This window comes from Coccinella septempunctata, chromosome 1 (assembly GCF_907165205.1).
Source record: "Coccinella septempunctata chromosome 1, icCocSept1.1, whole genome shotgun sequence".
In the NCBI taxonomy this organism is placed as follows: domain Eukaryota; kingdom Metazoa; phylum Arthropoda; class Insecta; order Coleoptera; family Coccinellidae; genus Coccinella; species Coccinella septempunctata.
This window is the reverse complement of record NC_058189.1, coordinates 46,596,451-46,611,294: the sequence shown is the minus strand read 5'-3', so window position 1 is coordinate 46,611,294 and position 14,844 is coordinate 46,596,451. Positions and strand designations below refer to the sequence as shown.

Sequence of the window (14,844 nt, the reverse complement as noted above, 5' to 3'; positions counted from 1 at the left end):
TTGGAGTGGAAAAATATCGTCTTCTCGATATAACGAGAGGCAAAATAGAAGACGGTACATACAAACTCAATGAAGCTGCAGAAATCGAAACATTCAAAGAGGTAATCACGTACAAGTATCTAGGGATCAAACAGGCTAGAAGGATCTATCAGAGCCAGATGAAGAGAGAATTAGCTGAGAACTCCACTAGAAGACTGAGAAGGATAATGAAGACTGATGATGCTCACCACTGAACTACTCATTCGGTATCATCACTTGGACCACCACCAATTTGGCAGCCCTATAGAGAAAAATAAGAACAATGCTGACGAAACCTCACAAACATCACCCTAAAAGCTCAATAGAACGAACAGAGCTTCCAGGACATCTTGGGGTTCGAGGAATTATTGATTTGTCCAACCGTATGTCCCAGGAAATTGTGGGACTTCAAGAATATTCTCTGAAAAAGGCTGCTTCATGCCGATAATTCTATACTCCATTAGAGCTGCATCAGAATAACATAGAAATCGTCGAACACTCTGCAGAAAGCAAAATGAAGAAACTGGCCAACCTTTAAACTCAAGCTGGTGATCAGCCGCTCCTCAGCCTCCTGTGTCGATCGGGATCTTCCTCCTTCCCTTGTCCCTGGTGTTCGTTGGGTTCCTGATCTCTCCGCATCTCTTGTCGAAGTGGATTCGTTCTCATGGTTGCTGGGAACCATGAGAACGATCCACCGGCATATGCGTCAGTCGAACTGCATAAGATGCAGCTCGCCAAAGGAAGCTGGTCACTGCCCTCGACTTTGGAAGCCCGACTGACGCAGAATCCACCACTATAAACGTGATTGACGGCCATTTCTACGTTCAATTGGATTAAAATAATCATTTTTCAAAATTTCGAGTGAAGATCGGTCACGCCTGACTGACGATGTTTCCACCATTGGGAACGTGACTGACGCCCATTTTCACTCATAATCATGGATGATTCACATTATTGAAAAGTTTCACGTGGAGATCAATCACTTTTTTTTGAAATTTTTCCGGCGAGTTTCACCGCCTCCCACGCCCACACCCACCGCTTTTAGACTGACTGACGTGCGGACCTCATATGTACAAGTGGAGAACTACTCATGCTAAAAAATTCGTGTGAAGATCGATCACTTGTTCAAAAGTGACGCCACCTCCCGGACTACTAGTTCGGTGATTGCTACGGCAAGTGTTATAGAAATCAGAGAAATAATCAAGTATTAACGTCAATCTCACCTTGAACAAGTCGGTGCACACGGCTGTTAATGAAAAATGTTCATTAAATACATTTTATTCCGACGGACAATTCAAATTCAGAATTGCCAATTCAATTTTGTTTATTGTCAATTTGCAATTGACTAATACCAATTTGCTTTTGATGAATGCCAGTGTGGAAATTGATATTGCCAATTTGATTTAGACCAATGTCATTTTAATTCTGAGTAGTGCCAATTTGAATATGAAAAGGTATAGTAGGTTGTTATTTCGAATCGCCTTGTCGATTAATATTATCCTCCATATTTAGTTATATGATGCCGTGGCAGCTCGTTCTAATGAGCTTTCAGGGTGATCATCATGTTGTGTCAGCATGGCTTTCAATTTTTCTCTGTAGGGCTGCTAAATCGGTGGTGATCTAACAGATAATACCGTATGAGTAGCTCCGTGCTGAGCGTGCGCAGATATTAATCTCTTCCTGTTTGAATCAGTTTTCATTATTCTTGCCAATCTTCGAGTGAACTCCTCCGTTAGTTCATTATCCATTTGGCTCTGACTGATTCTTTTAGCCGGTTTGATCCCCATATACTTGTACGTATCTCCCTGCATGCTTCATTTCGTAAACATTCTTTGAGTATGAATGTAATTGCCGTCTTTCATTTTGCCTGTCGTTACATTGATAAAATGAAATTGTTTCAGTACAAACTTGATTTTGATATCTTCAGAGAATAAAGGCGGAAACATATTATCAACACGCGACGCGAGCTGACGCGTAAATTGTACGCGCGTGGCGTCGCGTCGGGTGTTCATAGTATGATTCTGGTCTATAGAAAACAATACATTTGATTCGACTCAACACGCATCACGTTTCGTCGGGTTGCGTCGCGTGTTAATAATGTGTTTCCGCCTTAATACTTTTTTTATATCATTTCAATAAGATCATTATTATGTGTTTAGAAATTCAATAAAACGCGTTACTCACAGCCCACAGAAAATTTACTCCTCAATCACACTATGTGAGAGGAATAATGACTCTTATCATGGTACGTAACCACAGGTTTTCCAACTTACTGAACAATAGAGATGTTAGGTCAAATTGCACTTACCACTTACAATCCTCTGATTACGAGGTTCCACTTGATGCCTTTCTAGTGGATTTTACTATGAATTCGCAAAACCGTAACGAAGGATGCAGGACCCTTCATTTCCCTGTAAGTAACGCTGCTCTCCACAAGAAAGCATAAATCTCTTCAAATGAGGGAGTGGAATGTAGAACAAAAAGTGGAGTTTGTTTCATGCAAGAGTTCTCTGGCTTCAGAGTGGAAATTCAAATGGAACATTTTTGCATGAACCGTTTTTCTACGAGAGTGAGTCATAAACTATGCTTTTTGCTTGATAACTATTATGGTTACTGCCATCATCACTTTGGTTTGTTTTTTCTAACGTTTCGGCACGTTTTTTCATGTGTCCTTCAGGATTTACCTAAATTTTCTTTCCTGTTATTTAAAATTATGTCGAAATAATTTCTAGAAACTCAAGATAACACGCAGGAGTTCTTGCGTGTTGAAAATGCAAGAAAACTCTGAAGACGGCATGTGAATAGTGGCCGGACAGTTGCAGAAAATAAACCGAAGAAATAATGAAACTAGCCAAAATAATTAGCCAGCAAGTATTCAATCTGCAGCATCAAAAATTTCACGTTCATATTCTCATCACGAATTTTTCGCGAGATGATAGGTAACGATAACGGCATGATATTTGTTTCAAACATTGATGAAATCTCTAATCATTGACTAATTTGCTAACAAAGGTGAACGCACTGGAAGTTCAGCGGACTAGAAAGATGATCTTTAGGAAATCCTGAAATATTGTGGTTACGATTGTTGATAGTAATGAAGTACATCTCGATTCAACAATAAATTACACTCACACACTGCCATATTCTACGTTGAGATCTCCCTGTTCAATCGATTTGAATCTTATATGCAGTGAGGATTCCTCTCAACTGGAACGAAATTCAATTGGTTGAAAATTATACAGAATATTATATGCAAAATATAAACACATTTGCCATTTATGAACTTTGTATGCTGTACACTGGGCGATGAAGTTAGAGAATCCTTATCAAAACACGTACCTACACGCCCAAAATAAAATTAATGGATCTGAAAAGTTGTGTTATAGGATGCCATTTAAGTGAGAGGACTATCTCTTTACATAAAATATAGAGGGTTATCGTACAGTTGGGAATTTCTTTCGGAAAAATGCTCGAACAAATTGAACTCAGTATAGTCATTTCTTTCTCATTTATTCCATTTGTTCTAGAAACTTTCAACAACTTCGGTGGTTTAGTGAATTATGCTCTGAGAATTAATCTAATTTCATTCCTTTATTCGGTTTCGATGATACTCGTTAACTGTCATGGATATACATATTAAAGAACTGTTTTTTTCATTCATCTACAATAATGATGGTTTACTGAATTGTAATTTTTTCGGGAAGAGAAAAACGGAATAATTGTAAATATGTTTGGACATCCTTGTTGACTCCTTTTTATGAAATTAAAATAATATTCTAAATTAATTAACAAAACTCTTATTTTCCAGAATTTTCTGGTGAGATAACTACGCACTGAGAGGAATACTGCTAAAAAGTTATTCTGCTGGAAATTATTTCTTTTCACTAAAAAATATCTAATATGTATTAAAATTTCAACTTTTACGGGATACAACAAATATTTTGCTATGAAAGTTTTTTAATCGTTTAAAAAACCCGTCAAACATGAAAATATTCCCATGATAAATAAATAAATTTCAACTACTTTTTAAATCTGAAAGATATGATTTTTTAAGGGGTTTCTGAGATTTTTTTCAATGCTTAAACGTTCACTTGTTTGTTTATAATTAAATAATGCTTCTGTGCACAATTGAGGCTAGCTAACCTCCATTTGGGTTCTCCGCGTTGTTCTTTTCAAGAATGTGATGTGTTCATGTGATGCATCCAGTGAACTCTAAAAGACTTCTTATAGAATTCACTGGATGCATCCTACTCACTACCCACTTGGCAAATGTCGCAAATGGACATTTTTGTTATTGTTCACTGTCGGTTTACTGGGTTTCTTTTGGAACGACTTCGTTTTCGGCAGTACCTACATTCTCTGTTATTTGCAGACAAACTTTACCTATATGTTGTTGTTGGTTAATAATTGTGTCCATTACCTACATTTCAGATTCGGGTTAGTATCTTATAAAATAATATAGGTATATCTTTCTAGGTATAGAGTACGTCCTTATATGGTGAGTGAAGCATGAGGGCTGACTGATTATTTTTCTAATTTCATATGTAACTGAAGTCTATAATTAAATCAAAAAATTGATATCAGGAAGCGTTAATATATACGTAGAGATAGAATTTTGTGTACAACTACATATAAATAATACCTTAGCTATCGAGATAATTCAAATTTGTCTCTCGAAATTTTTTGTATCTTTCATAAAATTGAGTAATAATTTTTTTTATTTCAGGATTACAACAAATTGATTGACAGCCATGCTGCTAGGAAATCCATATTCCATATTAGGAGAGTATAGAATTGCAGTTCAAAGTTAAACCTTTAGGATCTGTAGAAAATCCAAACGCATAGGTACTATACACATCGTTTTCAATGAACGAAAGCAGACTCAAGTATTCAAGCATTGGAACTATTACTTTTTCCGCAGTTTATCATGAGTCGAACGTATAATAATAATAATAATAATAATAATAATAATAATAATAATAATAATATTTATTCATGCTAGTACATTTTAAAATGTTTGCATACGTCAACGACGGGAAAAAAAAAATCATGAAATATAAACAAAATCATCACAGAAAAATTCTTCTAAAGTAAAGAAACATTTACTCAATAAATATTTCTTCAAACATGTCTTGAACTGCTTTGCAGGCATCGCCCTCACAGTGGTCGGCAGCTTATTGAAAAACTTGGGCCCGTAGTATGTTACACCACACTTCATTTTATCGATTCTATGAAAATCCGTATAAATTTGATCTCTACGACGTGTATTATGTGCATGTATATCCTGGTGTGTCCTATATTCACCCAAATGGGATCTTACATGCAATAAACATTGAAATATAAACAGACAGGGAACCGTAAGTATTTTCTTATCTTGAAAAACATGTTTGCATTCATCTCTGTAATTTAGTCTACCTATTACTCTAATAGCCTTTCTCTGCAATCCAAACAGTCGTTTCACACTAGTATCATGACCCCAGCACAAAATACCATATGTTAATCTTGATTCTACAAAAGCACGATACACAGATATCAACACAAATTTATTTAGGTATCTCAGTTTTTTGATTCTTTAAAGTGTAACTTTTCATGGCTGTCCTATAATCTGGTAATTTTTCTAATATATTGTAACCCCTCAGGCTCTGTTACTTCTATAATGTGCGAGATGACGCAAGAAAGTTTCCAACGCCTATATAAGCCGAGTTCACAGTGCATGCGGCAAGTGGAAATAAATACAAGTTAAAATAAATAATAGCGACATACTTATCAGTATTAGTATAGGTGTGAATAAATAGTATTAATCAGTCAGACGTTTCAAATAAGTTAGGAAAACGTTACAATATAATACCTATTTATATTATCAGGGTCTGATTATACGTATTGTTTTAATATTTTTTGCACCATGTTGTTTACAAATAAATTTATTTGAAGAATTATATATATTTTATATTACTCTCAAGGATTGAAGAATTTAATTTAGGTACTAAAAGAAACTTCATTTAACTATTAAATAGAGTATCTACTCTGTTCAAAAAAACTATTTTTGAAGAGAAATATCGATTTTGTTACAAAGAAATGAAAATGTGTATATATCACAATTACGCAATGTAGCAAAAACTTATATACTCACCCATTATTGAGTGACTTGCTATGCGCAAATGTTCAGATTATTGTACTTGAATGATCATCTTTTAACGGCTAAAAAGCAATTTGTTTCGCTTAACAAGAATATGGTTCCATGACTAGAAGACAAATGCAGGCAATGAGGTTTAACATAAACCCAACTTGGACTACAGTAATCCGATTTACTGGGAAAAGCTATGATATCCCTTTCTCTAAATCAATGATTTAATATTCATTCACGAGCTAGTCAACAATCAGATTCATTAGTCCTTTATGCTTTCGAGCTTTCTTTACCCAGTGTCTAGTGCACTGCAGAATTAGTACTGCATTTTGTGGGTAAAAAGTTTTGATATCAACGAACGCATTATGTTTCTGAATATACAGGTTGTTCCAGGAAGAATGCGACAAACGGATACCATGTTATCAGTTAGGACTCGCATTAAGAGTTTTTAATCGCCTGACTGCCTTTGTTTGGGATATACAGGGTGATTTTGTCTTATGAGTGAAATTTCATAGTTCAATAACTCTTGCACTAATCGACCGAATGATTTCAAAATAGCTAGTTTTGTCACCTTTTACTATCGCTTTTCTTGATATGAGTCTAGCCTGATTACATTAATTCACGGTATCCGTTTGTCGCATTCTTCCCGGGACACCCTGTATAATTATTGCATTCACATATATGGATGTATGTTCAAGCTATGACCTATCATCAGATCATACTCCAGTAATAGCGTCACTGAGCACATTGATAATCAATAAAAAGTCTCCACCAAAACTACATAATCGAAAAACCAACTGGGTTGAATACCGCAAATTTATTCATGAGCGGGTCTCTCTTTCCTTGAGACTGAAGGAAAAAAAAGAAATCGAAGAAGCACTTGATTCATTTACAACTATACTTAAGGATGCAGCCATCCAAAGTACTCCAAGAAGTTGCAATGACAACAAACCAGAACCAATACCATTAGAAATTAAAAAGCTCATTGCTGAAAAACGCAAAATAAGATCTAGATGGCAAAACACACATGCTCCTGCAGACAAAACAGCATTCAATAATATAAGCAACAAACTTAAAAATAGGCTAAGAGAATTGAAGGAAGAATCATTCAATATATATATCACCGGATTGAACCGATACGACAACTCAATATGGAGACCTATAAAATCCAAGGTAAAGCCAACAGAACAAAATGTCCCAGTGAAAAACTCAACTGAAACCAATGCTAGATGGGCTAGAAGCGAAAAAGAAAAGGCGAAATTGTTTGCACATTACCTGACAGAGGTATTCAAACCAAATGACCAGGACATTGCTGAAATTGTTGAGGAAAATATTTCTAACATCCCTACAGAAACTCAAAATATAAAGTTCTTAACACCTAAAGAAGTATACAAAGAAATCACTCATCTGAACCTTAAAAAGGCACCAGGTATTGATGGAATAACTGCAAAGATGATCAAAGAACTGCCTAGAAAAGGGATTGTCATGGTAACCTTCATCTTTAATGCTATATTGAGACTCGGGCACTGGCCCAGATCACTGAAAACAGCAGAAGTACTCATGATACTGAAACCGGGCAAGAATCCACACGAAGTGACATCATATCGACCCATAAGCCTTCTGCCAATAATCTCGAAAATATTGGAAAGATTATTACTTCAGAGAATAAACGCCGAAATTCCCTTAGATCATTGGATTCCTCCACATCAATTCGGATTCAGACATGGTCACTCAACTGTCCAACAAACGCATCGAATAACGCAAACCATAAACCAAGCGTTTGAAAAGAAGCTATACTGTACTTCAGTCTTTCTGGATGTGAGTCAAGCGTTCGATAAAGTATGGCATTCAGGACTCCTATTCAAGATAAGAAATATTCTTCCTCTAAAATTCTTCAATATACTGAATTCATACCTTACAAACAGACAGTTTAGAACTAGAGTAGGGCATGAAGTATCAGATTATTGTCCCATTCAAGCTGGAGTCCCACAAGGAAGCGTGCTAGGCCCGTTCCTTTACCTTCTTTATACCTCGGATCTACCAATAACAGCTCACACTACAACAGGAACATTTGCTGATGACACAACAATAATGGCAGCACATGAAGACCCAGCAACAGCGACTAAACTAGTACAAGAACACCTAGACAAATTACAAATCTGGATGAAAAAGTGGAAAATAAAAATGAATGAAACCAAATCACAACAAGTAGACTTTACACTGAGAAAGCAACATTGTCCTCCAATCAAATTGAACAACATAATAATTCCACAAGCTACATCAGCAAAATTCCTAGGCTTTCATCTAGACACTAGACTAACCTGGAGAGAACATATTATCAAAAAAAGAAAACAAATTGACCTGAAAGTCAGGGAAATTAATTGGCTCATCGGAAGAAAATCCAAGTTACCACTTACAAACAAAATATTGTTGTATAAAACTATCATCACCCCAATATGGACATACGGGATAGAAATCTGGGGATGCGCAAGCAAATCCAGCATAGCTCTGATCCAAAGAACGCAATCGAAAATACTTCGCATGATGGCCAACGCCCCATGGTATGTGTCCAACCAGACTTTACATGAAGACCTAAATATACCATACGTTGAAGAAGTCATCAAGCATAGAAGCAAACATCACCACGCAAGAATGGAAAACCACTCGAATATTTTACTCCAACCCTTACTGGCAAACACCTTATCAAGAAGATTGAAGAGACATTGGCCAGCTGATTTAATGGAATAATGAGATTCTCTCACTGGAGATAATCTCCCCGCTCTATTCAAGTCACTTGACTACTTGTTAACACATTAACTTATAGAATATTATTCTGATTGTTAATAATTATTGAGATTAATAAAAAAAAAAAAATTTATTCTAAATGAATAAATGAATGGAGACATCATGGAGTGACCGGAATTCAGTGAATTTTTTTGTGAAAATTGTATATTCACGCATTTATGATGAATGTTTGTTATATACACAGGGTGTTCTATGATATCATTCGACTTTCCCCACATCAAAAAATCATAACAACGTAATAAAAATCTTATACAGGCTATTCTACTTATGACGACTTCCGTCATTTCTCGCTATACAGAATGTTCCATGAAAAACTATTTTTTCATATGATACGATAAGGTGTATTGTGTACACAGGGTTTTTGAATGATCTTCTGATTTCTTCCATGAAGAGGTAAATACAAACTAGCCTTAAATGGTTCTCACTCTGCGGTTATGACTTCCTCATAAGGAGAAATCACAATATAAATCCAAGAACATTTTACATTGGCGTAGCAAAAGCAAAATCCTGGCTATTTGAAAGAACTTACTTCCTCGAACATTTACATAGGATAAACAAGTTTTTTCATCAAACATCATGATTAATCCAAGTTTTTATGGAAAGCTTGTCTTATCTATGACCTTATATAAATGAAAACTCAAATAATATCAAAGAATACCCTGTGTACATAACCATCATAAATATGGGAACACCCAGTGTTATATATAAATATCGATTGAAATTCAGTCTCGGAGGATTCCGTATTTGATGAAACTTTTTAGGGTTTTCACTCCCAATCTCTGGAACAAAATCAATTCAAAAACTGAAATAACCGATTTGCTCCTGACAAATTAGTACAAGAATTTACGCAGAAACAAATCGAGTTTTTATTTTTTTAATTAATATTATATATTAATGTTCGTAGAAAAGAATAGGAACCCGTATCTTGGGAAATGATCCACGTCGTCATAGAACACCCTGTAAAAAGTCGGAACTGAAGGAAATTTCCAGTTTGAAGTCAGAATTAAATAAAATTCCGAGTTTGAAATCGGAATTCAGCGAAAAATATATTTAAAATATTATGAGGCTGGTAAAACCAACTGGTATGAAACCAACAAGAACGGTGTTGAAAATACATAATGATTGTGAGACCAATTAACACTTTTGGGAAAATAGTCTGGCATGACCATGTCAGAATAGTATCAACTAGGAAAACTCGTGAAAATAAAGGCTAGCCTGTGTTTGTATCTGGATAAAAGATAGGTGTGAGCATAAACTTAAAATTAGCCGAGTAAATTTATGTTTACATTCGAGGACCGGCTAAAGTTTGTGGCGTCAGGGAATTTAAACAAGCCGGCTAATGACCACATTACCCAAAACGAAACAGCTAAAAACGTATTCGATAGACACGCGGAGTATGGTGAATGGAATGAAAAATAGCATTGAATGTAAATTTGCATAATTAGGCGAAGTTAAATTACACAACCACAATTAGGTTTCCATTCCAAGATATACAGCGGGTTCCACAAAACTTTGAGTGCCGATCAACGATTCGACAGTCAGTCGATTTCAAAAACGAAATCATTGGAAGCTTTTCATTTCCGAATATGACACAGGAGTTTTCAAACTCTGAACATCTGAAGTGTAGAAGGATGGTTCGCTTGTCAGAAAGAAAACTACGTTTTTTTTATGATAATAGTAGTTATTGCAAAACATTGAATAACGGTCTTCCCCAACGATCAATGTAAGCATCTCTTCCTTTCAATTTCTGGGTGATATCTTTACTACTTCTTCTGAGAAATTTATATACGCTGATTATATTGCTCTCACGTTCTCTCATTCTGATTTCAGATGTATAGGGAATAATCATCTACAGAAGGAATTTCTTTTTCGATTGGCGTTTACATCTTAACCCAAATAAAACCGAGGTTTCGTATTTCCATGTATTATCTTCAAATATATAGAAATTTTAGCGTTGTTTTCGGTAAATATTTTTTTGGCACATAACTTCAATCCAAATTATCTAGCAGTTAAGCTAGATTTCTCGCTGAATTTCAAAGCAATTTGCATCTGAAGTCGAAAACTAGGAATAATTTCCTGCATAATCTAGCTGGTACACATGGGGTGCTGATGCAAGTACTCTTCGAACACAGCCCTAGCTTTGGTTTTTTCTGCTCCTGAATATTGTTGCCCCGTTTGGGTTAATATTGGTCATGTGCAAAGAATTGATGCATAGCTAAATCTTCCTATAGGAACATTTACTGAAACTATTAGATCTTCACCAATTCAATGATTACCACTTCATTCAAACATTGTACCATTCTTGGAATAAATTTCACTTCAGGATTCACAGACTGAAGTCGCTTAAACCCTTATGGTCCAATTCTTTCATGAATTTGAATGGGAACCGAGTTACCATAGATGTCTGACTCATTCTGAAACTTATGCATAGTGCTCTCGCGCTAATACTCACTACTATTTGTCTGACTGATGAAATATAACTTTGATATAGTTACCTTAATAATAATAATATATTTTAATAGTTCATGTATTTTTTGTGAAGCTTCAAAGCGTCTTGTAAGAGTTTTGGTCCATGGAAAGTGTCTGACACTTATAATATAACTTCAGAATAATATTTTATAATATATATATATATATATATATTTTATAATATATATTTTAATGTATATATAAATATGTATGTATGTATGTATATATAAATGTAAATATAAATCAGCCATATGAATTTAAGTTGAGTAACACTTATTTTTAGTTACCTTTCCCACCTGGTACATTCCCAGGTGTCACTAGGCAAGCTGTACAAGTTCGCAGGTATTGAAAGCACATGAGACTCTACTGAGATCCTAAAGTTTCATCTGTGTGAAAATAAGATGTCTGATCGCTCTGAGATCTTACTCTATTCGTGAAACAGGGTCTACGATAATTTCTAATATTGAAATTTTTTTTCAACGTTAATTATTAGGGTATATTTTGTAATTTTATCACAAGTCATAGGATATACGTTTTCCGAAATACCCTGTACGAAGGACCCAAGTGCAGCATTCGTCAAGTTCATCTGCCAAGTACTCCGGATAGCTACAAACATGATTGTTGACTGCTACTTGTTTTTCTTCAGAATTAGGCTTTTGTATTTTAATAAAAAAGATTATTTTGCGGACTCCTTCTTGTCACTCTGCGTTTGCTCATTCAATTTCTTTTCACACTCGAAGCAGCATGTCCCTCTCAAATATTATCATCAGGCGTTTAGATTTTTGGCTTCGCTTACAAGAATGCGTTAGGACAAAATGAAAGCAAAAGATGAATTTCGCATATTTTCTCTTTGTTTGCCTATTTTCAACAGCAACATAATGCTTTTCTGCTATTCAAATTATGTAAAATTCATAGTAAAATACATTGTTTTGAAAATTCCATTATTTTCATATTTATTAAAATTAAATTTTTTTCCAATTGTCGATACTTTTGCCTCGTTTTTTATTAGCTTTTACATTTGTATATTTTTAGCCAAGGGGCTGTGGTTACACTTGTTGCCGTCTAGAGATAAAAATCTAACATTAGCGTATAATTGAAGCTTAACCTAACATCAGCTGACTTATCTTAAGTTTTTGTTCACACCTACCTTTACCGTATCACTGGTGTAATGGGAACATGCCCAACTAGGAAAATTGAGATAATTACAGATCTCACACTTCCTCATCTCTTGATAGATAGATGAGATTATAAAGCTATTTTGAGATGATCCACTGGTACTGGTGGCCAAACGCACTGGGTTCAAACTTAAACTACTCTGGAACTTGAACTTGATCGATATGGGTATAAATTTGATCTCAAATGGAATGATTGAAAATCGACTGCAAGAAGTTTTTTCGAAATAAATTTATTCAGTCTGTGATTTGTTATAGTCCATTTCTTTTTCAAAAACTCATTTTCATAAACAAGGAGTGAAATTGAAAGAATCAAAATATGCATTCGAAAGTAAACATTTCCCAGCAAAAATACGAATATTCTATCGTGATGCATATCGATTGTTTCAACCGGAATGGAAATTTTAATGTAAATTTATTTTTGGTAATTGCTGCGGAAAATCAGAAACCCTGAAAATTATTTTCAGAAACTTTGTCGAATGTTGAAGATCCAGAATAGTTTTTGTTTGAATCCATGTGATGATATGCTTTTCAAAAGAAAACGTCAGTTTTGCGTTCTCATTCTTCAAAATTCACCAGCATTTTAAATGAACAAATCTGAATATAGCTAGTATATAGTTAGAAGAAGTTGAAGTGACAAGTGGATTCATTTGTCCTCCTTAACAATAACTTGACATTCAAAAGCCGCAATCACGGATCAACTTACCCAAAATCTCTTTCTTCGAGAAAAGTTTCAACCGCGTCTTTAACGTGCAAGCAACAGTTGAACTTTCGCGCAATAAGTTTCGGAGGGTAGAAGCAGCCCTTTCAGAACAGGAGCGCGTCGAACTATGAGGACATTTCATGGGCTGCATTCAGTTTGTTGGCTTTCCACGCAAGCTCCCCCAATGTTCGCGTTCTTGCTTGTTGACTCTTCATCATTTCGAATTTTGTCCACTTGCAAATTCATCTGAGTGAATTTGAATTGAATCAATGCCATTCACATTACTCATCAACATTTGTATGCTAATTGAAATATTCAGTTGAAAAAAACTGTTTTACATCGAATCAACTCACTTTCTATAAATATCAACAGAATTATTATTTTTTTTTTTTGAGGAAAGTTCTTCCACGGGGTGTTCGTACAATTTTCACTCAACAAAGGGAAAGCTGCATCCCACTCACCAAAGTTGGGGATGTCTGCTTATTACACAGAAACATATTGATTTGTTTTTGAGATGAAATCTGTATCCTCCATAGCTTCGTTGATTTTATTTGAATTTATCAACCTTTTCAACTGCCCGCAGATCTTGTATTCATAATTTTTAAATAATTTCATCTAGACATAGGGATACCTCACTAAAATGTTTACTCTAACTGAAAAGGAGGACGAGTAAACGAAATATTTCAGTTGACGGAAAAAACATTGGTGAACTAATATGATTTCTAAATATCATATTCTTTTGTATAAATTGACGAACAGTCAGTCGAATTGAAAATTTCATTACTTGCCCAATGAACACACACACGTCTATAATACGTTTATTTGTGGTGGGGAACGTTGATTGAAGGTTACTAGTTGAATTTTGTATCGTTATTTCGAAACCTAAATTCCACCATACGTTGATTTCACATATAATCAACGTTTATGATTTAGCTGGTTACTGAATCCACTAACATGAAACGTTATAATTTCAGTGCATCCTCAACGTGTATTCAATAGGAAGTGAGAAACATTAAATCAACGTTGAATACGATACCAATCAACAACTCGTTACTGTAGTCACCAATATGTAACGTGTCTTTAGCGTACTTCCTCACCGTATATTCAATAGGAAATAAAAAACACAACATCGTTGCATACGAAATAATTCAACAACTAGTTACTGAAGCCACGAATATGAAACGTGAGCCTGAGGTGTTTCCTCAACGTTTATTCAATTAAAACATTAAAAGCAAGCAACATTACAATTACGTTGAAGATTAGGTAATCTTTGTTGAAGACGAAACTATCCAAGATCCTCACCCTGTAGCCTCTATTAGGAAACTGAAACTTTTCTTGTCATGCAAAGTAGTAAATATTGAAAAAAAAATGTAAGCGGCATTGTAAGAGCAAAACCGATCACTTTTTTATGACGGATATGTTCTACCAGTTACCCTTAGGTATGAGATCAGTTTATAATTTGAATCAATTCAAGAGACTGGTATGAGTGATATCTTTGAGTATTCAACCCCAAAAATAATAACCCCAATAATACTCAATGGTGATATTAAGAA

At 35.0% G+C, this 14,844-nt stretch overlaps 1 protein-coding gene across 1 annotated transcript in view; it reads right to left on the bottom strand.

The window, feature by feature from the left end:
• Positions 1 to 13,427, bottom strand: part of LOC123317890 (vasoactive intestinal polypeptide receptor 1-like) — a 170,088-nt gene extending 156,661 nt beyond the window's left edge. The window contains exon 1 of the mRNA XM_044904509.1: positions 13,295 to 13,427. The gene's annotated coding sequence lies outside the window, so the exon portion shown is untranslated. The remainder of the gene's footprint in view (positions 1 to 13,294) is intronic.
• Positions 13,428 to 14,844: the final 1,417 nt, after the last annotated feature.